This window comes from Podarcis melisellensis, assembly GCF_964234715.1.
Source record: "Podarcis melisellensis genome assembly, chromosome: 11".
Lineage (NCBI taxonomy): Eukaryota > Metazoa > Chordata > Lepidosauria > Squamata > Lacertidae > Podarcis > Podarcis melisellensis.
This window is the reverse complement of record NC_138543.1, coordinates 43717628-43741981: the sequence shown is the minus strand read 5'-3', so window position 1 is coordinate 43741981 and position 24354 is coordinate 43717628. Positions and strand designations below refer to the sequence as shown.

Here is a 24354-nt window from a genome sequence, read left to right as displayed (position 1 = left end):
TAGGAACCACAGCATTAAATTAAATCTATAGCATATGGCAATAGAGCGGCAGAGTCATCCCAAAACACAGAAACAGTGGTAAGCACTTTATTCCTTTTAGGACATTAAGATAAAACTAAATCTCCCAGCCATATAAAGCTGATACATCCACTCTTGGCAAGCGTGTCTGACATTCTGGAGTATAGTTAGGCTAACTCTGATGCCACACATTGTCTCGCTCAGTCAGATAACAGAAAAACCACTCCAGTCTGTTCATAATAAAATATGTTTAGCTTCCCTCACCCGCCTCCAACAACTATGGGCAAAGTTTCACAGGGATGGGCTGTGCGTACATGTCCAGCACTTCCAAATACACACTTTAAAAAGCAGATTAGCTTTATTAGCCATATACACGCAAACACAAAATATATCAACACTAATCTACATACTTCTTTGGTCTTAGTAGCTGTCTGAAAACTTGCATATTCATTTATTTATAAAATGTTTATACCACTTGATATAATCAAAATCTCTAAATGCTGGTAACATTTTCTAAAAGAGATGCATTGGTACAGATTTCAAGAGACCTTTGTGCTGCCCTAGACACTATGTGTGAATTAGGACAAGTACAGTGGCATGTCATATATGAGACCCTTCCTAAATCAGATTGTGCCCTTGAATCAACTTCAAAGCCAACTTTCCTATATAGTAAAGTCTTTTGTTAAGGGTGGAGGAAGGGCAGAGTGTGAATGTGAGAATGAAAATAAATACGACCAGTGCCGACTTCTCCAGTTAGAATCAAATGGAACTCAATCTTCAGAAAGGACTAGCTCCAAAAATGGACTCCAGAGCCACTGTTTGTTGGAAACACTACAGTTATGTGGTTCAATGGTCATGGGGTATGGAGCCCATCACATGTTAAACGCCATACAGACAGACTGGTGCCGTCTGGTATCTGACTCACAGATGGCATGGCAGTCTCAAAAAGAACGGGGCAAAAAAATTCTGTCCATTTTAATCTAGTTTTGTTAAATAGGAAGGAGAAAACGGTCAGGCTGATTATGTGCACTCTGCTGCAATACGCCGTTGGCAAATGGCAGGGCCGGCCTAGTTGTTTCCCACTGTCGCTTTAGCTGGCATCTTTTCCCTGTCGTGATTGATATGCTTTTGGTCCTTCACTTGTTAGACAGAAATGGGGAAGAACACAAGCTATTATTTCATAAGGACATGTTTGTTTGTTGTGGCTTCTGTTGCAATGCCAGGTTGGATTAATTCCTCACAGCATTAGCATTTTCAAGGAATTTTATTAGTTTATGCTCAAACGGTTTCAAAATTGAATTATATATTTTTATCATATTATAGTTGTAAGGATTGCAACACATTAAAACAAACTGCAGTTGGATCGACTAATAAAGTATCATTTTTCAAATGTTTGTGAAACTTCTGGGTGCCGTAGAGTGGGAAAGCAGATTGTTTAAATCTGAAACTGGCGAGTGTTGAGGACTGGAATGATCCAGCCATGTCTTTTGCTTTGATACAGCCGCTTGGCTTGTGCAGTGCATTTTAATACAATATATCATAATGCAACACTTTTCTAGAAACACTTGGTCACATCCTCACATTTATCCTTTATAGCCTTATAGTTTTAGGTAACCTAGAAGAAGCTCATCAGAAGTGAAGTTATCACATTTACACTGTATGCCACAGGAATGAAATGTGAATGTGTTCCACTCTGCTTGTTTAAATCAAACCACCTATGATGCTGTCACAGTCTAGCTGCATCAGCAACACTGCAAACCCTTTATGGACTGGGTTCACAATTCCCCAGAGTAAAAAAAGGCAGAGTTGTAATGAACTATGAAAACAAATCCGCAGTAAACTGAAATCTGGGGTGGATGCAATCAGGACCAGCAATCTACCAAACCAGGAATGGAGAACCTGAAGGTCAGCGGATGTTGTTGGACTACAACTCCCAATCATCCCAAATCATTGACCAAATTGACTGGGGCTAATGGGAGCTGAAATCCTACAACATCCAGAGGACCACAAGTTTCCCATCCCATTCCTGCTCTAAACCCATCTGCACCTGGCTAGTCCCCTGTACCTGCCCCTGTCTTCCTTTTCCAACTGTCCATTGACAAAATCCCTCCACACTCCCTTCAACTCTCCCCTCCTGCTTACCTTAACACTCCAAGTTATCTCCACCCTGTTCTACTCCAAACACAAGCCCTGACCTTGGGGTTTCATTGCATCAACTGTGTTGGTTTGTGGTCTAGACCTGCAAGGTGCACACTATGTACTGTTAGGCTACACTGCATTTGTAGCTTAATTGGCAAAAAGTGAGATGGATCAGGATTGTGGGCATTGTGGCTTCTGAGGCCAACTCTCAAAGAGTGGTAAAATTCAAAGGTTAGGTATCAGCATGGGAGAGCTGGACTCAAATCCCTCCCTATAACCCCGTAGGTTGCATTAGCTCGGTCAAAATTCTTGGGGGTAACAGGAAAAGGGTGTTGTGAAGGTGGTGGAGATAAAAGTAGAGTGAACAAAAGTGTGATTCCATTTTCCTTATGTAATGTCAGACCTTTAACCAACAGGCATAACAAAGGCTTACAGAAAGTGGCAAACACTTTCTAACTTAGGAGTCATTCTTCAAAACTCTTAACTTACTCTCCTGAAGAGTGTTCACTCTTACTCTTACAGTCTTCACTGGTTCTTAGAACCTTGACGAGAATTTCTGGGCTTACATGAATGACATCTATATGGCTCAACCTGACAATCGTTGATATTTTCTGTTCAGTTTCACAATACCACAACATACATGAAACCCTAAAGCCTCTAGAATCTGCAGCAGTTTGTCAAATCACTCAAGAACTCTTCCCGGAGAATTTGTAATTCTTCACTAAGGCAGACCATACCTTAAACAGAACATCAGTATTCTTTCAAGAGATTATAAAACTTAGGATGCCGGACTAGTTGGATCCGCAAAGGAATCATCAGTCCATCTAGCATAATGCAGATACGACTCAAGAAAGAAAGAAAGATTCCAAGCAACCGTTGCCCTGGGACTGCAAACCAAAGAAAGGAAAGCTGTATTCATCAGCCAGAGCTGTACGCGCTGCTGCCCTGTGTATGTATGTGCAAATATTGGCTGCTGTTTTTTGTACTATTGCAACTTGTTGCAAGCCACCGTAAAAAGGCATTAGAATGAAAGACAGGATATAAATCATGAAAAGCAGCAAACAACTACATGCCTGACATGTCTGAGTGTTTGAGTCATTTGCCTGCATGTTAAAGGAAAGTCAGGATCTGGGCCTTATCTTGTCAGTTTCCAAACCTGGAGGGCTGGATTGAAGAAGCATGTCTACAAAAGTACAAACTATAACAGAAAGCATGTGAGGACACTATTCTGTAAAAATGGAACATAAAAACACATCATTAGACTGCAGTAATGTTGTATAAGCTATGGGTTTGGAAGACAGATCTTAAATAGTTTCACAATTTCCCACAAAGTTCCTATTGATTTTTTTTAAGTTGTCAGTTTACAATTTCTTTACTAGGGCTGAAGATATTGATGCCTGAAGTAACGATATCCACTTAAAACTTTATTTCTCTTAGTGATAATGCTGCAAAGCAGGTGTGAGGAACTTCAGGGCTTCCAGATGATGCTGAAGTACAATGTCCATCAGCCTCAGCAATCACAGCCAATGGGTAGGGATTATGGGAGTTGTAGTACAGCAACATCTGGAGGGTCAAAAGTTTCCCCAAACCCACAATAAAAGCTCCTAGGTCCAAGCTACAGATGACATTTGTCCTTCAATTTTTCTTTCACAAATTGGCAGGGTGGGGATGACCTAATCCAGATCAGAACCCTGATGTGGGTGATAGGGGGCATTAACCCTTTGCCTCCCCTGTAGCCTCAATACCTTTGCCTCCCCCCGACCCAGCCAATGAAAATATCAGATGCAGGGGTGAACTTACCTCCTAAGTCATGGCCCTGACCCAGATTGCCATTTTATGAAAGAAAAAGCTTGCACTCAAGAGAAAACCACACAATTAATGTCACATATAGTTTGGTCCCAAATAGCTTTCTGAAAATAGCACAAAATATCAGATGTACAAGGCATTTCTCCTTCTTGCCTCTCGGTAGATCCAGACCTCAGCTGTTCTACATATTATGCAGAATAAAGTACTTGCCAGAGGTGATGAAATTCTGGGATCTACCGTTTCAGGTTGCATGTGTGTCTGTCTGTCTGTCTTATTTTTTCATGTTTCCCTACATAAAAACACACTTCCTGCACACAATAAACTAGCAGATTGGGCAGAGCGCTATGCTAAACCTGTCAGTCTGGTTTGTTAGCTGGTTACATATGGATAATTTTGTTGTTGAAGCAGAAGAATTAGGGACATAATTTAAAAGTGTGTGATGTAGTGGTATACCAAACCTTCTCCTACCATAGGATCTCCCATCTCATTCTGTGTAATTTATAAACTAGCTCTCAATGGGAATAATAGGACCCAATGTAAAATATTAAAAATACTGGCTGGAATTCAATGTAGCACAAAGTGCGGTATGCACACAGGGAACAAGGTCTCTGTGTGCAACAAGACTGCCTCCTTGCATGCACCATGTGGACCCCCTAAACCTGTTCAGTTCTGCCGTTCAGGGAGTGGGAAGTGTCGTTGTGTGAATGGACCTCGTTTTGCTCACGCAGCAACTGAGTTGAATCCCATGCATAGATGTTCAAAACAACACTGTGCTTGCTTAACCCAAACAACAAAATATTTGAAAAGTTTCACTTCTGGAAAATATTCAAGCCAAGCGAAAGTAACAGTGCAGAGTACAAATCCAGGGGCACTTGGGTTCAAACCCCCTTTCAGCCATGAATCTTAGTCACTAGATCTCTGTCCAGAATTCTTGCTTGCAGGGAGGTTTCTTAGAGCATTCCATTGGACTTGCCTTTTAAAAAACCCCAACACCTTTGTGAAAGGACTTTTCTGCACTTATCATTTGTAGTGGTATAGCTGCTGGGCTTTAAAAAAGATTCTCAAGATTTTCTGGCATGCTGCTGCACGATGGCCCCATTATTCAGCTAATATTCAGGAATGACATACTACCCCCACCTCCACTTTTTCTTTTTCTGTAAAAATATATACAGCTTTTGAGAAAGATCTGTAAGGTCTGCTTAATATTTTAATTCACGTGGCATGTGTGCAAGCATCATCCCAGCTTCTGAGTGAAGGGGCTGGTGGGCGTATCATGGAAGACACCGCTTCCCTTTGACCAGTGCAAGCTGTGAGCTCAGTTCAGAGGAGAGATTTGGTAGATAAGAGACAGTAAGTCGAAGTGCTTCCCCATGACATCAGTCATTAGCTGCAGACAAAATGTCATTACAATAAGCTAGTTCACCATAGCTGAGGTGTACACAGAGTTTCCCTTCTAATCTACAAGATTAGAATTTGAGAATGCTAGGCATCATTCACACACACACACACACACACCACAAATGCCCTCTTGCACGTTCTCATTCTCTGACATTTGCTGGCTGAAGGAATACGAGAGTAAATAAGGGGTGCGACTACAGCCTATTCACTTTTCTCAGTTTAGGAACAACTCGCATCTCGTATGGAAATGAAAGCCATTTACTCACTCTGTAATAACAGTGACATGTGACCAAAGGAACAGACCATCAGCTACAAATTCATTCTCTGGGTTCAAGAGCAACTGTATATGGTAAGTGCAGAAAGGTCCCTAGTTGGTGAAGATCTGATAAACAACCCACCGCCAGACTGGGACCTTGTATGCGTACCCCTGCCCTGAATTTAACCTTTCCACTCTCCCCTTAACATATCATCATCGTTATTATCATTATTTATTGGGGTGTACGGGGTGTTAGGGGAGGGGTGGTAGCTCTGGCAGGGGACACGTCATACTCCTTCTGAGGTAGTTTGCCCACCTTTGGTCCTACGCTGCACTCAGTTCTCACCTGTGGCTCCTAGAAACTACCAGCATGCAACAGTGGCCACATCCTGGGAAATGGCTTCGACTGGCTGGCTAAATGAGACAAGAGTAGTCAATTGTTCTCAAATCCTCAGTGACTTAGCAACTTCCCCCGCAGGCTCTGGTGGATCGAGCAGATGAGGCTAATAGTTGGTTCAATGGTCAAGAAGGCAGTTTCTGCATGCGCTGTAGAAAGTGAGAGGCAGGTGGGGCTCATCAGCCTAGGAAGGGAGCCCATCTAGGAGAAGGAAAACTCTGATCCTAACGCTCTGCTGCCTTGCGGGATATCTTGAGAAGAAGAAAAAGCTAAGGAGCAAACCATACACAAATCTAGAGTGGACTCTCTAAGAAGGTTGGATGTTGCCTTGTAGGCCTCCTTCCAGCAGCCAAGCTGGTGCCAAACCTATTTCTCTGTTTTCCCTTGGACCACATCAGTGAGGCTGAGAAAGGGGGGAGGGTGTCTTGTCATCTAGGCAGCCCAGGACATCCATGCACACTGCCCGGGCTTGCACCCCAGGGAGGTCACTTCAGTGCTGCTAACTTTACCCACAGAGGCACACTCCATTGTTTCTTGAGACAGCTGGATGTCAACAATTTATTTACAGTACACCCCACCTTTACTCCCCAGTCTGGGACTCAAGGGGGCTTGAGTCACCACAGGTTTATTTATTATTTCTACTCTACCTTTCCTCCAAGGAGCGCAATGTGCTGTACATTGTTCCCTTCCTCCCTATTTTCTCCCCACAACAACCCTGTGAGGTAAATTTGGCTGACTGACTGGCTCAAGATCACCTAGTGAACTTCATGGTTGAGTAGGGATATGAACCCTGATCTGCCATATCCTTGGCCAACACTCTACCTGCTACTCCACAGTGGCTCTCATGGTAGTTGCATGCATACAACGGGCTTATTCCTTGTTGAATGTCCTAAGCTCCTTGGATGAAAGCTGAGATACAAATGTGGTAAATGAATACAGTGGTACCTTGGGTTACAGACTCTTCAGGTTACAGGCACTTCAGGTTACAGACTCCGCTAACCCAGAAATAGTACCTCGGGTTAAGAACTTTGCTTCAGGATGAGAACAGAAATCTTGCTCCGGCGGCACGGCTCATTACCTAAAGTGGTACCTCAGGTTAAGAACAGTTTCAGGTTAAGAACGGTCCTCCAGAACGAATTAAGTTCTTAACCCGAGGTACCACAGTAAATGATTCCAATGAACCTCCAATGCAAGGAAGTCTTATAACCACAAAGGTTACAGACTAGCATGGGTACAAAACAGGATTTATTTAAAAAAAAGAAAAAAGAAAAGGGAATCCCAAAATACTTTGTGCACATCAGAGGGGAACTCTACTCCTGATCATCACTGATTCTGTTCTTTTGGATCCCTGCTAACTGGGTGCACCACCTTCTTAGTTTTTCTACATCTGTGATACTGCAGCCAAGGGAGAAGGAGGGGGCACGGACACATCTACTCAGGCTCTTGCCATTTGACCTGTGCAAGTGTGGTTGCATTAAGCTGGTGTTTCTGATTGATTTTAGTGATTGTGAAGGCTCACAGTCTCTAAGGCTCTGAGGTCCCCAGGAAGGTTCAGATAATAAAAGCTGGGAACAGCGGTTTTAATGATAAAAAGCATTTACCTCTGCTAGATGTGTAAAACAGAAGTCGACATCGACAACAAGCAAAAAAGCAATAAAACAATGTTACCAATTCTCGTCAGTAGTTGCTCAATTCATGTTTGCTCCCTGTGGAATTTTGGGAACACACACTTGTGGTCTCTATAATTGTTTTAAGACAGATAGCACACTGAGGGTTTTCTTTTGCAGTCGGAACTCTGTAAACTGCAACAATTATGGTAAATCCCACTTGACCACATCCACTGTAAAAGCATGGTTCTCAGTGCCCGAATCATTCCCAACTCATTATAATTAGAAACATTCCAAATATCAACATGAGATATGCCCTGTGGACATTACATGTGCTCGCTTTATAGGTCCCTGAAGTCTGAAGCATGTTCCCCAGAGGAGCCAAATATACTTACCTTAAAATCAACTGCCCTTTTATAGTTAAAGCAAGTACTCATTACACAAAATGACAAGGGAGAGAAAGAATGGCTGGTCATCTTGCCCCACAAAGGGGAATCATTAGCAAGAGCCCTATGTGGTTGTGCGCATTGTTTCCTAACTTCTTTGAGCTCACATTTTTTCAAAAAATATTGACAAGCAAACTGAATGCATTCGGAGAAAATCGCAGGCAACTGTGGAAAGAGTCAAAGGTTGGTGATGAAACAGCAATTTGCTAAAACAGCAAATTACTACATAGGCTAGTATTACTGGTCTATCGACTGAATTTTCAGGAAATCTACATATTATAGCATTCAAGGAAGATCAGTTCCCAGATCCAGGAACAATTTGTTCATGGGTGGCACCAGGCCTCTGGGAGTCCTTTGGCAAAAGCCCCTCAACTAGGAGTGGGGGATTCCAAGAGCTTTGCAGGTCCATGGTAGGTCCAACCCCCTGGTCCACCTAGGTCCTTTCTCCTAGTACATCCTATTCTTAGTGGCATTCAAAAAGAACCACAGTTCCAGGACCTCTCCAGTCCTGCTTAGCATCCAGCTTCTTAACCCAAGACTGATTATGTGATTGGCTATGCTGGCTGGGGCTTCAACTTCTGGAAAGTACCACATTGATGAATCCTGATCTCTATAAAACAAAGTGTCACACTGCATTTTAATAATTTTGTCTGACAGGCAGGAGTAATTAAAACACATTTGCTATTTTTCTCCTTACTTATAGGACAGGATGCCCTTCCAAAATCATGAGTGCTTGGAGGATGCTATTCAGCAGATCCTACATTTATACATGACAAGAAAGGGAACAAAGTTCACATAAATAAATCCAGTTTTGTGTGGTGTCATCCCCCCCCCGATAAAAAGAAAAAAAACCAACAACTATCAACTGTGGGTAGAATAAATGTTCTCTTGGAATATTTCTGAAAGCATGAACCATTTTTCAACTTTTCAGTAGATGCAACTCACATTATTAACAGTTTGTTTTCATAGGTGATCCCACTTCCTCATTTAAACCAATACTTGAAAATGTTACAGAGCCCACGGGAAAATGGTTATGCATTCATAATTCAAATACTTGCAAATAACTGGTTTCATTTTTAGTTCAGTTCCCATTTCAGATATTTGCAAAATTGGGAGTGCATTAGATATTATGGAACAGGCTTTCTGCTTCGCAGCATCAATTGAATATCATCAGATTATGAAATGAGCTTGGAATCTTGTCCTAAAATGAACCAAGAATTGTCCTTTGTGCCCCAGGGAGGTCACTTTGGCACTGCTAATGCAGGAGTTCGACTTCACCCCTGAAGGAACACTCCATTGTCTCTTGAGACAGATGGATGCCAACAACTTCATTAAAGAAAGTTTAGAACTTACCCACAGAAGGGAGGATGATTGATCAGGGTGCTTGTTTAGTTTAATATCGGAAAGAAAACACAGTGTTTGTCTGGCATGTAGCAAAAGATACACTCGTTTTCACCAGGATCATGCACAGGGTCACCCAGTAGTTATGGCAATAAGTGACTTTTGACTTCTAAAGAGTCATAGTTACCCCCAGCGGTTTGCCCAGTGAGGATTGCAAGAGTGTGGAGAAATTTATTCACAGCTATCCTTAATGCTTTGCTAGATCAGGGATAGTAGCCCTCCAGATGTTGTTAGACTCCAAATCCCATCAGCCATAGCCAGCGAAGCCAATGATCAGGGATGATGGGAGCTGCAGTCTAGGAACACCTGGAGGACTAGAGGTTAGAGGCCGCCCATCCCTGCTCTAGGGACTTCAGACTTTGCATGTGAGGATATTCTGAAAGCACTGTGTTCTTCTGTTTGTTGGCTTTTGGTAGCTGAGGTTAAGCTAGTATTCAATATATGTGTTAAGTATTACTCTCTCCCTTGCAAGTGGCTTGCTTTGTAGTTTTTAAATGCATCGTTAGCTTTTGGGTATGAAGCAAGAGAGAGCTTCAAAAGCAAATAAGAAACAGAACCAAAGATACTTGTCGGATATATTTGTTTTGTTCGCCTTCACAGCGGGAAAGTAGCAAGAGCGTATTCTGGGCCCAAAATTAGATGCACCCTTTTCTCAATAGTGTTGCTGCATACTCTTCGCAGTCACTCTCATGGGTGGGCCCATTTGAGTAAGCAAGTGAATATTTCTTAAGTGACTCGGTCCAGTAGCGTTAGTCATTCCATGCTGGAATGACTGTCAGATGAAGAAGAATGAACACTGCTTCCAGCTGAAACAAATTGACAAATCTGCCTTGGTTTACTTTTCAACTAATTCTCCATGCCATGTTTGGTACTTCTTACTTGCTTTCTTCTTAGGGCAAGTAAGATCAGACCATGTTAAATTAGGCAGCCAGTAGCTTTGCCACCTCATGAATTCATGGGTCATGAGTAACACAAGGGCACATCTGCACTACAACTGGTATATATTGTCATAGCCTCCCCACAGTGCAATAAGCCTAGGAATTATAGTCTGGTGAGGATGCTGAGAATTCTCTCTTGAAGGTCCCCAACTCCTTCACAGAACTACTTTCCTTGGTTTAGCAGTAGCTAGCCCTTTTTTGGTGTATGCTGGGAAGTGTCCCATAATGCTAGTCAAAAGCACAAGAATGCGCCATCTAGTCTGACCTGCTGGGAGACCGAGGGCCCCGTTCCTGCCTCTCTCTACCTGGCCCAGGGCGGGACCTGACAGGCTTCATAAGAACTGCTGCTTCTGCTGCTGCCACCCAGCAAGGACTGGGGTATTTGGAGGGAAGTTTTGTCGGGAGTTTTTGCTGTTATTGAAATTAATTTTTCATATCTTTATTTTTATGTGGAAATTGTTCAGTTTGCTTATGTAGTTTTTGATGTGTTTTATTTATCTTTATGACTACTTTGCTATGTTTGTAACCATGTGAATTTTTTCATATTGTAAGCCGCCTTGAGCATTGTTTTAACTGTGGAAAGGCGGCATACAAATAAAATGATGATGATGATGAACTGCATGTATGCAACCCCAAACTGCCTAGGTGTGCTCCAAGTCTTCTGAGCTAGGAATCAGCACAGAATGGGACAGCCAGTTCCCAGGTGTGTGGTTCTTACTCAGATGTGACACACACTCCTGTCACGTATCACGCATGCTGCACTCATACCACAAGTTGGGCATCATCCGTGCTTTGTTCCTTATCGGCAGCTCTGAGTCTGAGAGTTAAACAAGATGGAAAGTGATTTACATCTAGAGACATGTCCCCCGCAATCCACTTACGGATTTTTGAATTTTTCTTATGGAGCAACATTCACAAATGGTTCCAACTTTCAATTGTTCTCCTCCCTTTTTATCAGCTCACTTAAAACCCCTAAGGATTGCAAACATAAACATGCCTAACCCCAATGTATATTTTATTTGCATCACTAGCTGTAAAATTCCTGAAGCCCTTTCTATGAACCATTTGGTCGGTGGGCTAGCCCAACTTAATGGTAATCCAATTAGGAGTCTAACCAGAAACCCCCTTCCCCTCCCTTCCCTTCGGAGCAACTGGGTGACAAGCACCACTGATAAAGCAGCTGTTGTGTTAAGAAGTCAAAAGACAGGCACAGGTTTGAGAGGGTGCAGGTTCCCTGTAGCAGAGCTACTTCAGGGAGGGCTTCTTATCAGTTCTCTTAGATCGCTACATACTTAGTCAAAACTATGTTATCTTACCAGATGGTCACCTACCAGTTAAATATTTCAGGAGCTCAAGGCAATGCTAAAAACTGAGGCCTTTGGGTTATTGGAACTTGCATTATTAATCCTCCGGCTGTGCCCCACTTAAAAGTTAATGATGCAAAATCATTCCAGTCCTCTGAATCACTTTTAGTGTATCCTTTGCCTATTACTGTAAGACAGCCGTCTTTGCTGTCTTCTTTCCCTTGACCCACACAAGGCGCAGATCTCTCCTCTCTCCTTAAATTAGATCTCTCCTTAAATTAGGTTGTGTTCTAGCATTTACAAGGCCTGGATAACTCACTATTGCCCAATTTGCTGTCACTTTCGCAAAATGAAGTCAGCCCACTACTCTCTTTTGCCTCTCTCTGTACAAATTCATCTGCTTGACTGACTGGTCATCCAAAAAAAGGTGATCAGAAATGAAACCATTTAGAAATGACTGAACTGAAACACTCCATTTTTGATGAGATGGGTTTTCATCCCCTAGTTGCACTGCCGATATCTTCTTGAAACTGCTAGGAAGTGCGGCTGTATGAGAAGGACTGTAGCTCAGTGGTACAGCACCTGCTTTGCACACAGAAGGCCCCATATTCAATTCCTAGGATCTCCAGCTAGAGCTGGAAACCTTGGCGAACCACTGTCAGTTAGTGTAGATAATACGAAGCAAGATGGAGCAACAGCCTGACTCAGTGTAAGGCAGATAGCTTCCTAGGGTCTTATGTTTTGGGGGAAGGGCTGCAGCTCAATGGCTGTCAGGCTTCAGGGAATCAGCTTCCTCCCCGCTTTGGCAGTAGATAAGCAGAACAAAGGGAAAGGAGCCTTCTTACCAGTTAGAAACTTTAATGATCACAGCGAGAGAACAAAGAATCTATTCATAGGAATGAAGGTGCTCCCAATTAAGGGTTCCACCCGCTTCCTCCCTAGTCACCCACGTCACTACCGCGTCTTGTAACCTGACCTCGTAGCCACTTTGCTTTCTGTGCTGCCACCTTAGCTGCTCTTTGACCTTGGGCTGAGTGGATGAACGCTTTCCAGAGACAGTGTTAACCCTCTCTCTCCCAGTGCTTCTCCTAGCTGTTCCCCATCCAGTATTTCCCAGCTTCTGCCTTCTGAACTATGTCCCTCTGCAAACCGCTGTTCCAAATCTATACTGTCCTCCTGCTCCTGGGAAGATTCAGGATCCTGATCAGGAGTAGGGGGAGGCTCCCACCATTCCTCCTCACTGCAGCCCTCCTCAGCAAGGTCCATGATAGTGGCAGAGCTTCTGCTTTGCTGGCCGAATGTCCCAGAATCTCCAGGTAGGCCTGCAAGAGAACCATTTCTGAAATCCTGGAAAGTCTCTGCCTGTCACTGCAGACAACACTGAGTTAGATGCGCCAATGCTGTGACTTAGTATAAGGCAGCTTCCTTTATTCGGACAGGACACGCCTTCCAATAAAGTAAATATCCTTTATCTCAATCAGAATAAGAGCGTAATGAATTTCTATGGGTCATGGAGACATAGTGGACTTGGCTGTAGTTTTTATTGACTTCCTCTTCACTTTTGATGAGATCTCTGCACCCCAATGGCAACTTGCTGTGGTTCAAAAAAACTGCTCGTTGCTACGCTTTGGTTAACAAGGTGCCTTTCCATGCTCCCTATGCAATTGTAATAAAAACAACCCAAGACCGCTGACTCTCGGACACATATGTAAACAATTGCGCACTATACTGCATGCACCTGACATATGTCTTTCTCAGTATTTTCATCTTTTATACCCAACCGCTTGTCTGGATCATGTGGCTTGTCTCCCCGGAGCAAATGCTTTAACATTCACTCTGATGTAATAACAATAAGTACCATTTCCCTAAACATTCTTTCAACACCTCATTAAAACAAAACAAAACAAAAAAACCAGAACCGAAAGCAGGACGGCAAAGTTTCAAGTCTTGCTGGGAAATCAGGAAGGCCTGTCTGAAGAGCACAATTGTTTTGTGCCCCCTCCAGATCTCATTCTGCGCCAGTCTACTTCTGTATCGCTTTACCAGCTTGCTTTCCAATAGCCTCAGATGATAGGCAGTCATTGCGTTCTGTGCAGTGGACCTCATGGTCTGATTGCCCAAGCCTGTTGCCCCATGTCTTGGCTAGCCACAATAATTCTACTTCCTCCTTTCAGAAATAATGTGAAGACCCTCTTCCTAATACAGAACCATTTCACACAGATTTCAAGCATTTACATGGAAAACAAAGCCCAGTTCTATCCACGCTTACTTTGAGTATCATAGAACCTAAGCATGAACTTAATTTAGCTTAGCCTCAGTGAAAAAGTGTAATCCAATGTGCTTTACCAAATGTAAAAGGTAAAGGTAAAGGGACCCCTGACCATTAGGTCCAGTCATGACCAATTCTGGGGTTGCGGCGCTCATCTCGCTTTATTTGTCAAGGGAGCTTCCGGGTCATGTGGCTGGCATGACAAAGCCGCTTCTGGCGAACCAGAGCAGCGCACGGAAACGCCATTTACCTTCCCGCCGGAGTGGTCCCTATTTATCTACTTACACTTTGACATGCTTTCGAACTGCTAGGTTGGCAGGAGCAGGGACCGAGCAATGGGAGCTCACCCTGTCACGGGGATTCGAACCGTCGGCCTTCTGATCAGCAAGTCCTAGGCTCTGTGGTTTAACCCACAGTGCCACCCGCATCCCTTTACCAAATGTAGCTCTCCCCCAAGTCTGCTTTTCTTTCAGCAGTCAGAAGCAGTAATGCTTCTGAATACCAGTTGCTGAAAACTGCAGGAGAAGAGACTGCTCTTGTGTTTGGGTCCTGCCTTGAGGGTTTCCCAGAGGCATCTGGTTGGCTATGGAGAGAACAGGATGCTGGACCAGATGGGCTTTGAGCCTGATCCAGAAGATTTCTTCTTCTGTTCATTATCAACTATGATGGGACACTGCCATACTGGAATCTCTGAGTCAAAGTATCTCCACTGAATACTTCAGAGTAAACATTATCTTCTTGGATCTAGAAGTGAGTGGTTTCACCCCAAGTCACTTTAAATCCATTTCAGCGCAAGATCCCTATTATGTCAACACTATGATTTGGAGAATATGATTTGTACAGAACGTATTTGGCTCTCCAGCAAATTTAGGGTGAACAATATGTTTTCTGCTGAAAGTCCCTGGCTAATGCCACGGGGACATTTTCAGTTCCAAACTCAAGTTTTGTTTACTTATTTAGGTTTTTAGCCTGCTGTATGCTAGGAGGCTCTACAGAAGTTGTTGGAACAGAACTGATAAAGTCCAACTGCACACAATGAACCAGACTTCTAATTTCAAACTTTAAAAACATTTCTGTATGTGTGGTTTCATAGTGTTTCTGCCATTCTGTTGAAAGGTGGTTAAAAAGCGATTTTAAATATATATTAATGGGGGGGGTGCCTGGTTGGCACTGACCTGTGACAGGTCCTTTTCAGTGATGGCTCCCTATTCGTGGAATTTTCTTTATGGTGAAATGTTTCTGTCTCCCACATTACTGACTTTCAGGAGGAAAATCAAAACATTTCTGTTTACTCAGGCTATTGATAGCTTAAAAACTACAGTTCCTGGCAACCCTGGAAACATCAGTTGAGAAAATATTTGAAATTGTTGCACTGATGTATTTGCTGCCCTGGGCTCCTTCAGAAGCAAGAGCAGGATATAAATTGAATAAATAATACATGCACAGGAAACTTGTTTACTGCAAGCGAAATTGTCCTCATTCACAAATCTTTGCCATCCAGTTGAAAACAAGCCTTTTGTTTGTCCTCTACTATATACCTTAAATTTTTAGTTACTTTTCCCAGCAATAGCTATTGTTCAGAATTGACTGGGTTCTGGCTGGCCCTCTGAGTTCAGTGGAATTTACTTCTAGGTAAGCTTGCTTAGGACTGGATCATTTGGACATTTATTGAAGAGCATATTCCAGAATCACACAGATCACAGACGTTAATAGGGTCTTTGCAAGCCACTTTAGTGAGAGGAAGGAAAGGCCCTAAATCCAATAATATATGTGCATAGTTTAGCTCTCCCAAGACATCTTAGCTTGGACAAGAGACTGGTTAAGGGGGCGCTATAAACTATGCAGACTGTGACAGCTGGTTCCTACATGTGGATTATGTTACCATGCACACAATCTTGAACCTTTCATCTCAAGCCATTGCAAAGGTGAAAGCTTGTCGGGGCTCATTCTTTAATTAAGCCTGACTTAAAATTCACCTAAGTTAGACTAACATAGATAGGAAGTCAGGTTCTGTTAGGTGTGCCACCTTTCACTTTACCACACATCTGGGAAATATTCAGTTCAAGATCATAACCTTGAAGTTTGGCATTAACTGCCTAAAACGAACAAAATATTAAGATATCACCAACAACTTGCCTTTGACTGGGAAAATTAGAAGCATATTTAGGATGTAAACACTGGTGTGCCACTAATATTGCTGGTAATGATTAAAGGCTGTGAACTTTTATTATAGGAGAGTAAAGCAAAGCTGACATTCTTCATTTCTTTCTTTTTGTTAAAGCAAGATAAGGAAATCCCAAAAGTGTGGGGGCAGGGGCATGAGAATGAAATGCTCATGGGGGGTGCAGTTATGAGTAGTTCTTGAACAGAAGGGCATTAAAAAAGAAAAAAAAAGATTGCAGTCATAAAAAATCAGTGAAAGTGGAGTGGCGTAACCAATCTGTGGTGGTGGGGAAAAAAAAGAAATGGAAGAAAAAATGACTTAGGTTTATAGAATTACAAAAGTTGATAAAATTATACTTGACCTGGTTCACATATTAGGCTAAGCCAAAGCTTGGCTTAGTCTTAACAAGGAACATGCAGGTTTCTGGAGCATAGGATTGTGATTGTGACTAATATCTCTTTGGTCCTCCTCCTGCTGCTGTACCACCTGTGGCTGAGTCATGAGTTGGCTTTGTGTCCCATCTGAACCCAGGCTCATGGTTTATCTTGCTCCAGAAAAACCCCACAAGCTGTAGCCAAGGTTTGCTGCTGGTTTACCACTCCTGGTTTGTCTGTGGGAGAAAAACCACGAGCCTGGGTTCTTCTGACATAATGCTAAGCCAAAACCATGGAATAGCTTGGGGTACTGTGACAGCAGCATGACTGTGTGAGGAGTGCAGCACCTGTGATCTGCGCTCTGCCATGCTCACTCCTTCCTGCTAAGCCAAGGTTTGTGAACTGCGAGAAAAGATATTTTGAAATCTTCTTTTCACATTCCTCGAGGGGGGTTTGCACAGGTTGAAAATATGTGTGAGAGGGATGCATGGATCCTGCCAGTGATGCCTGTGTTGGCCGTGGCTGCTTCTGGCCATCCATTTGACAACAGCATGAAAGGGCCCTGTGCACTTAGGGGTAGTGTGCACATGAAGCTTTGTACAGTAGGCCAGTTTTGACATGCACTCACACACCGCTTTCTGTCCTCCCCATTGAGACAAGCAAGAAGAGTGATCAGAGTGCAAGGAATGAGTCAACAAAGGCACCATTAAAGGAGTGTGGCCTGGCGAGAGCCCCGAAGGGCCAGAAGGAGAGGCTTCCCAGAGTGGTTTAATAATCAACCCTTCTTCCCAGGGAAGTCTGGGCATTGCCACTCTGTGAGGGGGATAGGATCCTTTGTGGGAAATCACAACTGCTTAGAGCAGTCTGATACCTACGGCTTTAAATGTACGGTGCAGATGGGACCTTAGCTAGGTCCATTAATTTCAATGAGTAAAACCTAGTTGAATACCACCCTTTGTTTTATTCTAAACCCAGTGCTCTTCATACAGCCAGCACAATGGTGACATTTTAAAGTAGCCGTCAAGCAGCAGTTCTTTTCAGAGACTGGATGCCCTTGCGTACCCTGGTCTTGGAAAGTTTACGATTCAAAAGGGAGAGACTCTTGAGTTTTTAACTGCCTGGATTTGACAGCACTGTGTTCATCCCCCAGTACATATGCATTTTATATTTGTTTCCACATAAAAAGAACCTCATGGTCCTCCTGGCTTCTCTCCTCTGGAAGAGGGCAATTGAGGCCCTGCTTGCAGAAAATAAGAGGTATTTTGGATGGTACTTTTAAAAGTTATTTATGAACTGCCCGTGTGTGGAAGTTTGGCAACAGGGAGAAGACAGTATTATATTCTACAGATGAGCAATTCCAAAAGAAAGTAATTTTTCAGTCTCCTCATTGTTCCCACAGACATGCCTCAGACAGATACTTTCAGTGCAAATGGTCAATTTCAGTAGAACCTCTTGGTGAATAAAAGCAAGGATTTCTACTGTTGAATAGGGATGTGCCATACAGTTCTGTTCTTTAAATCAAGGTCGGATCCACACTGACGACTCTCCAGCCTGCAAGTCAGCACTGTACTGGTATATCTTGCAAATACGATCACCACAACTGGTTCCCATTCATACTGTAGAATGCAACTCACATATTTATAATGTGATTCTATGTTATGAGGCAACTGGAAGTGCAATAAAAAATGGGAGGATGTTCATTCGTTCTTTTTTTAAAGCCAGGTCATGCTAATAAAACAGAGTTACACGCACTTACACACACTGTTTTATGTTTCTGCTTATGTATTAGTTACTTAGGAAACCTGGGACTCAGCTAGACTGGTTAAGAAAAAGCAATTTATATGCGTTGCATATGCGATATAACATTGTGCCACCAGATGGTGACATGGAGCCCTCTTTTTCTCTGCCTGTTTTCCCTGTTTACATTTACGCTTTAAACTGAAACGTTTATTTGATGTGTCTAGATCCAGCCCCGGAGTTAAATATATGCATATAATATTGTATGTGTAATAATGAACATAAAATGTGAGAATTGTTCCAAAAAAGTAGCACCATCAGGGGTTGGGGGGTGGTAAGTTTGCTTAGGACTGCAGTCAGAAATTAGAAAATATATATGTGGAAGCCTGACATGAGACTTTCAGAAAATTCCATTTCTGGTAAATGCTCAGCACCACATATAAAGTGTTTAAATGCATTTACACAAGCAAATGAGAAAAACAAACAAACCGATTTTCCCATGGGATCAAACTTAAAAACACATGATTAAAACCCTGCTAGATGAAACTAAAGACCTACAGTGGTACCTCAGGTTACAGACACTTCAGGTTACAGACGCTTCAGGTTACAGTCTCCACTAACCCAGAAATAGTACCTTGGGTTAAGAACTTTGCTTCAGGATGAGAACAGAAAGCGCGTGGCAGCGGTGTGGTGGCAGCAGGAGGCCCCATTAGCTAAAGTGGTAGCTCATGTTAAGAAGAGTTTCAGGTTAAGAATGGACCTCCAGAATGAATTAAGTTCTTAACCCGAGGCACCACTGTATTTGGTCCAGCGTCTCGCTCCTCACATAAATCAATGAGGTTCTCATTGGAAGCCCATGGTATTCAGAGGCACGATGCCTTTGATCCTGAATGTAGCACATAGCCATTCCTGGGAGCATCAGAGCAAGAAGCACCTTTATCATCATGCCTGAAGACAGTTCCATCAGAAAGCTCCCCGTTCTGCTAGCTACCAGCTGCCATTACTGAAGCTGCCAGAGGGAGAATAAGAAGCAGCCCTTCTTCCACTGCGCTTGGATCCAGTTCCATGACCTGCTCAATTTCTGCCTGTCACGCGGATGTGAAGGGCTTTGGAGATGAAGCCAAGATGGTCTAAACCATGCCTGACGGTCTAACCACGATGTTCAAATTCCAAAATCTTCCCAGCGTTATAACAAAAAATAAATCCACAGACAGAGGCACAGGTCCATCTGAGGTGGGGGCTGGAGCCAAGAGGGGAAGGTATAATAAGGGTTCGGACACAGAATCATGCATTATAAGTGGATGTGGGAAAGGAAGATACGTAACTGAGGGGTCTGGACCATTGCAAGTGAAATGTAATGGGAATCATTTGGAAACACAATGTTTCTGCTATTAATTCGAAGCATATTTATCCTACTATGAATATCTGAAAATCTTTTTCTTTTGTTAGCTGTCTTGAGGGGGGGGGGGTTGTCCTGAAAACTCTACAATTCCATAGTTAAGTATTTAAGTACTTATGTACATAAATATAATGGCTGATGACCAGCGATAGCTTTACCCTCTGTGAGTTTGTCTGGTCCTTTTTTAAAGCCATCTAAATTGATGGCATTCGCCACATAGATAGATAGATAGATAGATAGATGATAGATAGATAGATAGATAGATAGATAGATTCTTTATTGTCATTACACAAGTGCAACATTGCACAAGTGCAACGAAATTGGATGCCATCCCTTAAAAAACAACAAAAGCAAAACAACAACAACAACCAAACAAACCACATTCCAGCCACACCCACACCCACACCCATCAAACTCCCAGGTCACACTATCGAGTTACAGCATTCAAAAAGGCCACAGCTCTTGGATAGAAACTATTTTTCAGTCTATTTGTCCTTGACTTGATGTTTCTATATCTCCTGCCAGAAGGCAGTAGTGCAAACAGACTGTATCCCGGGTGAGATGAATCCTGCAGGATGTTGTTTGCTTTCCTAAGACAACGGGAACCGTACAGTTCTTCCAAAGATGGGAGAGGATGACCAATAATCCTTTGGGCTGTGGTTATGACCTTCTGGAGCACCTTCTTCTCCCTAGCTGTACAACTGGAGAACCAAGCACAAATACAGTATGTGAGAATGCTCTCTACTCCCAAAAACCTGAATTCCGCCACCCTCTCCACCCGTTCCCCGTTGATATACAAGGGCTGAATGTCCGCCTTTTTTTCCCTGTAATCCACCACCAATTCCTTGGTCTTAGCCGTATTAAGAGCCAGATTGTTCTCTCCACACCAAACACAGAGCCGCTCCACCTCGTCCCGATAGGCGGACTCATCCCCTCCTGAAATGAGCCCCACCACCGTAGTGTCATCAGCAAACTTGATGATTTTGTTGCTGGAATAGATGGCTGTACAGTCATACGTATAGAGAGTATAGAGCAGGGGACTCAACACACAACCCTGTGGTGAGCCGGTGTTAAGGCTAAGGGCTTTGGACATATGTGACCCTACTCTAACCCTCTGAGAACGTTCTGACAAAAAATCCAAAACCCAGAGACAGGTGGAGTTGGAGAGTCCAATCGCCTCTAGCTTGGACACCAGTCTATGGGGGAGGATAGTGTTAAAAGCAGAGCTAAAATCCACAAACAGCAGCCTCACATAACTCCCCGGCTGCTCCAGATGGGACAGAGCAGCATGGAGAGTGGTGGTGATAGCGTCTTCTGTGGATCTATTTGCCCTGTATGCAAACTGGTAGTTGTCAAAAGTTGATGGAAGACAGGAAATAATGTGACGGCGCACCAGTTTCTCAAAACACTTCATGATGATTGGAGTCAGTGCAACTGGTCTGTAGTCATTCAAACTACTGATTGTGGGTTTTTTAGGCAGAGGAACAATAGTTGACGACTTCAGGCAGGGTGGGACAATAGACTGGTGTAAGGACTTGTTGAAGATCTTAGTAAAGACCCTCGCCAGCTGATCCGCACAGCCCTTCAACACCTTTCCAGTGATGCCATCAGGTCCAGCAGCCTTCCTCGGATTCACCATCCTCAATACCTGTCTCACCTCGTGCTCCTCTACAGTGAATGAGGGGCCCCTATGGGCTGGTGGCTGTAATACCGGCGTCTCAGGTGGCTCCTTCTCGAAGCGAGCAAAGAAGAGGTTAAGCTCCTCCGCCAGCAAAGGGTCACCGTCGACAGCACCAAGGTTAGGTTTGTAGTTGGTAATATGCTGAATCCCCTGCCACATCTGTCTTGTGTTGTTGCTCCTTAAATTATCCTCAATCCTCTGCCTATAATCCAGTTTTGCCCGTCGAATACCCCTCTTCAAGTTTGCTCTTGCCACACTGTAAAGCTGCACCTCGCCCGACCTGAAAGCCCTGTTCCTTTCCCGCAACAGGCACTGGACCTCTCTATTCATCCAGGGTTTCTGATTGGGGTAAAACCGGATGGATTTATTTACTGTGACAGTGTCTGTGCAGTGATTGATATAGCACAGAACTGCCGCCGTGTGCTCCTCCAGGTCTGAACGATCGAAAATATCCCAATTGGTTCTCTCAAAACAGTCCTGCAGCTGGTGAATAGCACCTTCAGGCCAGATTTTAACAGTCCTTGATATTGTGGGAGCCCGTTTCCTGAGTGGGATATATGCTGGTACCAGGAACAGAGACATCCAAGATGGCGGTTTAACTATGCACTGTGTGGAGAAACAAGTCCCCTTGTTCTTCTAGCACTCAGGGTTAGGGATGGGCTAATTCTAGTATCCCGAAAGAGAGAAACTTCTTTCTACACACTTTTCACCACACCCTGCAAAGGTTTACACACCCATTCCATGTTTCCCATTTAGAATCATAGAATCATAGAGTTGGAAGAGACCACAAGGGCCATCGAGTCCAACCGCCTGCCAAGCAGGAAACACCATCAGAGCACTCCTGACATATGGTTGTCAAGCCTCTGCTTAAAGACCTCCAAAGAAGGAGACTCCACCACACTCCTTGGCAGCAAATTCCACTGTTGAACAGCTCTTACTGTCAGGAAGTTCTTCCTAATGCTTAGGTGGAATCTTCTTTCTTGTAGTTTGGATCCATTGCTCCATGTCCGCTTCTCTGGAGCAGCAGAAAACAACCTTTCTCCCTCCTCTATGTGACATCCTTTTATATATTTGAACATGACTATCATATCACCCCTTAACCTCCTCTTCTCCAGGCTAAACATGCCCAGCTCCCTTAGCCGTTCCTCATAAGGCATCGTTTCCAGGCCTTTGACCATTTTGGTTGCCCTCCTCTGGACACGTTCCAGTTTGTCAGTGTCCTTCTTGAACTGTGGTGCCCAGAACTGGACACAGTACTCCAGGTAAGGTCTGACCAGAGCAGAATACAGTGGCACTATTACTTCCCTTGCTCACCATTTCTCTAAGTGAAAAAGCCCCAAACTTAATCTTGGATGCTACGATTAAAATCAAAACACATTTCATCATGGCTATCAAAAGGTTTAACTATGCAGTCATTCATGTTAGCTCCCAAATAGTTTCACCAAGACAACTCACAAGCATCAGAAACTAGATATACTTCTTTGGCTGGTGTCCTGTTGCACACCAAAACATACAAGCTATGCATCCTCTTAACTTGGAAGAGTGCCAATAGTGTGATGTCATCGTGCTGTTCCAAGTTCATTTCTCCTAAGAGATCATTGGATGCACCCACACAATCCATTGGAGAATGCCTGTTTGGTCAGAGTTTTGTCAAAAGGTCCTTGCAGTGACAACGCAGGGTTTAGCATGAGAAACAAACAAAGCAGTGCTATATATAAGCTCTCTCTCCGCCCATGTTAAATCCTGCATTGGGCTCAATGCCTGCATACAGAAACTGCCAAATCACAAGCAGTAAGTTTTGTTGGGATGGGGTTGAGGACCACTTTATACATTGCTCATCAGATAAGTTGCCATGTGAAAAACAAAAGAAAAGCAGAAGTATCCATGTTTCTGTAGTCTAAGGAAATGGCCAAGGTTTACCAGACACAGATCAACTGGTGCACCTGTTCCTTGAAATGAGGTGAGCCAAAGCCTCGTTTCCCAGAAATAACAAATTCCTCTCCCCCCCCCAGCCCGCCCACCCTCCAGCTTTGGCCAGAAGCTTAAAACACATTCCATATGCCTCTCTGATCATGTTGTTTTGCTCCAGGGCTAGAGAGACAGGAAAGGAGAGCGCAAGATGCTGAAGCTGCGGAGCAGAGGGCCAGCACTGTCACACGGAGGTAAAGTTCAGCCACAACCTCCTCTTCTCACCATTGTTTCAGCAGGTTTCTGTGGGGCATCATCACTTGAACTGGCAGATGCCACGGTGGATATTGACTGAGGCCCTGTATTATTATCCTGGTGTTATGCTAGCACTCCCCCCCTTCTTATTGGTAGGAAACGGGAACGATTGTGCTGCGGAAGATGGGGAGAGGAGATATTCGCCAGATCGACAAAAGCATCTGTCCAACGTGTTTAGTTTCTTAAGCCTTTGATGTGCTTAGAATTTCAGGAAAACCCTTTTCTCATCTTTCCCCCTCATTGAGGTACAAGTTCAAAGAACTACAAGGAGGTTCAATGTAACCAAAGCTTCCTAGCCGCTTTGAACTGCTGCAACACCAAAGAAGCATCAGTATAACTTTATTTATCAGAAATGCCTCCACATCTGAGTCAAAGTCATGTAGCCTATTAATTTTAGTGAGCGGTGTAATGATGAGTATATTCCGTTTCATCTAGCACACTCTGAAAGAGTTGCATGGACCTCCTCTCCCTCCCTCAGGTGCAGAGACAAAGATAATATTAAAAAGTTTGATGTGCATGTGGGAGGTGTTTGAACCCAGGATATGCCCCCCCTTTCACTTTTTAAGTCCAGTTTCCAAAGATTATAGCTGGAATGTTGTGAATAAAGGGAATCCAGTGATTCCCCCTATTGATTATTAAAACTGAAATTTAAAATATGAGGGAGGTGGGAAAGCAAGCTGTAAAATAGGGTGGCAACTCCCTATAGCCTTCCAATCCCTGTGGCCTATCTGGCCCTCAGGGGTCCCTCTAAAGGCCACCCTCCCTCTCTAGACGCACACCTGCCCAGCTTCACACCC

General features: G+C 43.5%; 1 protein-coding gene across 1 annotated transcript in view; it reads right to left on the bottom strand.

Moving 5' to 3' along the window:
• The window catches only part of FGF10 (fibroblast growth factor 10), an 87749-nt gene that overhangs the window by 11813 nt on the left and 51582 nt on the right, over positions 1-24354 (bottom strand). The gene's annotated exons all lie outside the window — the stretch shown is intronic.